We start from the raw sequence: 3,667 nt of genomic DNA, 5'->3' as shown, positions 1-3,667 counted from the left end.
AACCTCTCAGCATCTACCCTGTCAAACCCCCTCAGAATCTTTTATTTTTCAATGAGATCCCCTCTCATTCTTCTAAACTCCAGAGAGTATAATCTACTCAATCTCTCCTCAGAGAACAACCCTCTCATCCCAGGGATCAATCTCGTGAACCTTCATTGGACCGCCTCTGTGGTCTCACCAGAGCCCTGTACAATTGTATTAAGACTTTCTCACTGTTGTCATCCAAACCCCTTGCAATAAAGGCCAACATGCCATTCACCTTCCTAATTGCTTGCTGTAACTGCATGCCAAATGTGTGTTTCCCGTACGAGGATACCCAAGCCTCTCGGAACACCCAACATTTAACATTTTCTCACAACTTAAAACATTCTGTTTTTCTGTCCTTCCTACTAAAGTGAATAACCTCATAGTTCCCCACATGATGCTCAATCTGCCATCTTATTGCCCACTTTCTTAACCTGACCATATCCCTTTGCAGATGTTTTGTGTTCTCCTCACAGCTTACTGTCCCATCCATCCCCGATACTGCTCCCGATACCCAGCACCTCTCGATACTGCTCCAGATACCTGTCATCTCTTGAACCACTGCATCAAGATTGGGAACAAATGACTGGGCTGAGGCCTGTCTTTGATTAAAAACATGAGGACCACTGTGTCACCATCTGCAGCAGCAAGTCAACAATGCTTCTGCGACTGCACCTTCTAAACCCACAATCTCCACCGTGTAGAAGGATAAGGACAGCAGGTCCATGGAAAGACCAGCACATCCAAGTTCCCCTCCAAGTCTCAGACCATCCTGACCTCAGCACACAGACTGCAGCATGGTTCAAGAAGGCAGCGGCTCACCACCACCTTCTAAAGGGGCAATTAATGTTGGCAATAAATGCCGACCTGGCTCGCCCACATTCCGAGAATGAATGAAGAAATAAAGAATTAACTCACAGTGAGAAAGGAGCTGCAGAACTGCCGACACCGTCAGCTTAAGGAGGCCTTTCCCTTTGGAGATCGTATTGCCCATTGAGTTGGACTGATGTTAAAGTAACAATGCTGCTTTGACCCGTGACAATAACAGATTATCAGAATATTTCCCAAAATTTGAAATCGAATGTCATACTTGGACATTTTGTAGATACAGCTTTTAAAAATCTGTGGTAACTCTGTACTAAATGGATTCCACCCAGTTCTATGTTCTATGTTCTATGTTCTAGTTCGTAACAAGTCCTCAATCAGCTTGGCTTGTCATTGAGATATCAAGGACGAGGCACACGGTGTTTAAAAGAAAGCTGATTGATTTATTTCACATTTATACAGAGTATCAAACTATAGCCCAGTTATCGGCAGAAACAAATCCCAACTTCCAGAATTAACATAGTTCTGCCTTGGGTGTAATTAACAGCAGAATCCAACCCCTGCAGTCAGTTGTGAACTTGTTGGTGTATCAGGAGGTCGGATGAAACAGTGAATCCCTTCCCACACACGGAGCAAGGGAACGGTCTCTCCTTCATGTGAACTCGTTTGTTGTGTACCAGCAGGTGGGATGACTGAGTGAATCTCTTCCCACATTTTGTGCAAGTGAACGGCCTCTCCCAAGTGTGAACTCGCTGGTGTGTCTGGAGGTTGGATAACTGAGTGAATCTCTTCCCACAGACAGAGCAGCTGAACGGCCTCTCTTTAGTGTGAACTCGCTGGTGTTTCAGAAGGGTGGATGACAAAGCGAATCCCTTCCCTCAATCAGAGCAAGGGAACGACCTCTCCTCAGTGTGAACTAATTTGTGTGTCAGCAGGTTGGATAACCGAGTGAATCCCTTCTCACACACAGAGCAACTGAACGGCGTCTCCTCAATGTGATCTCGCTTGTTGTGTGCCAACATGCCAGATGACTGAGTGAATCCCTTCCCACAGACAGAGCAGGTGAACGGCCTCTCCCCAGTATGAACTCGCTGGTGATTCAGCAGGGAAGCTGACTGAGCGGATCCCTTCCCACATATGGAGCAGGTGAATGGCCTCTCCCCAGTGTGAACTCGCTGGTAATTCTGCAGGGAAGCTGCCTGAGTGAATCCCTTCCCACAAACGGAGCAGGTGAACGGCCTCACCCCAGTGTGAACTAGTTTTTGTGTCAGCAGGTTGGATAACAGAGCAAATCCCTTCGCACACACAGAGCAGCTGAATGGCCACTCTCCGCAATGTGAAATCGTCGATGAGTTTCCAGCTGGGACGGGTAATTGAATCGCTTACCACAGTCCTCACATTTGCACGGTTTCTCCATGGTGTGGGTGTCCATGTGTTTGTCCAGGTTGGATGATCAGTTGAAGCCTCATCCACACACAGAACACATGTATGGTATCTCTCCGCTGTGCAATGTTTTTTCAGGCTGTGTAACTGGTTAAAGCTCTTTCCACAGTCAGTGCACTGGAACACTCTCACTCGGGTGTGTGTGTCTCGGTGCTTTTCCAGTCTCACTGATGTTTGAAATCGTTTCCCACAGACAGAACAAACAAACATTTCTCCTTCCACTTTCCAGATCCGATGATGTTCAGACCCTGATGACTCGAGTGACTCTGTCAGATCTTGATGTGATGTTTGGTTTGAGTTTCCCGTCTGTAAATCCTCCCCTTCTAATACCCTGCAAAAGGAGTTTACAAAAGTCATCACTGTAAGTACAGGAGAAAAATTCACAACAGTCATTTCTAGTTTGTTCACACGCCCGGGATCATTTAACCCACTCTGTTAATTGCTTTCAGCTACTGAACTTAACGTGTGCCCCACAGCATCTCTCTCACCTTCAATGTGCGAATAGAGCATCACGCCTCCAAATCTGGTTTTCAATTTACTCAGCAAATGTATTGAACAGAAGATGAACAAGTAAACAGATCATGGCCTAATGTTGCAGCTCTAAATTCAAAGGAGAAAGTCTGTTATCTAACTCCTCGAGTGGACAATATAAAGATCCAAAATGCAAGAGTCCCTCGAATCCTTTGTTAAAACATTTCAAATCTTGCCCGGTTCCTTCCTTATTACAGAATTATTCCTCCCTGTGGGAGTCGATATTGGTCAAAAACCAGCAATTATACATTTTTAACTTTCAGTTTCAAGCTGACCAGATCCTTGTCTCAGAGAATCTCCAAAGAGATTATTTGATTTAAACACAGCTCTCCTCTCCTTTAAATCCAGGATTACAGTTACCGGGAATTTGAATACTTGACCACATAAATTTAAAAGGGCATGTCAGTGAATTATTCATCTCTGCAGCCTTTAACCGATGAAACTTGTAACACCGAGCCCGAAATTCCACTTACGTGCACTGGATTCCAAACCTGGGACTGTGCATGGTGATTCTAATCCTGGGACTGTACATGGGGATTCTATCCCTGGGACTGTAGATGGGGATTCTAACCCTGGGACTGTACATGGGGATTCTATCCCTGGGACTGTACATGGGTATTCATACCCTGGGACTGTACATGGGGATTCTATCCCTGGGACTGTCCATGGGGATTCTAACCCTGGGACTGTGCATGGTGATTCTATCCTTGGGACTGTACGTGGGGATTCTATCCCCGAGACTGTACATGGGGATTCTAAATCTGGGACTGTACATGGGGATTGTATCCCTGGGACTGTTCATGGGGATTCTATCCCTGGGACTGTACATGGGGATTCTATCCCT

At 45.8% G+C, this 3,667-nt stretch overlaps 1 pseudogene; it reads right to left on the bottom strand.

The window, feature by feature from the left end:
• Window positions 1-1,294: 1,294 nt before the first annotated feature.
• On the bottom strand, window positions 1,295-2,281 carry LOC139251832 (zinc finger protein 35-like; annotated as a pseudogene).
• Window positions 2,282-3,667: the final 1,386 nt, after the last annotated feature.

The sequence above is a fragment of the Pristiophorus japonicus genome, unplaced genomic scaffold, assembly GCF_044704955.1.
Source record: "Pristiophorus japonicus isolate sPriJap1 unplaced genomic scaffold, sPriJap1.hap1 HAP1_SCAFFOLD_45, whole genome shotgun sequence".
In the NCBI taxonomy this organism is placed as follows: domain Eukaryota; kingdom Metazoa; phylum Chordata; class Chondrichthyes; family Pristiophoridae; genus Pristiophorus; species Pristiophorus japonicus.
This window is presented reverse-complemented; position numbering and strand designations above follow the sequence as displayed.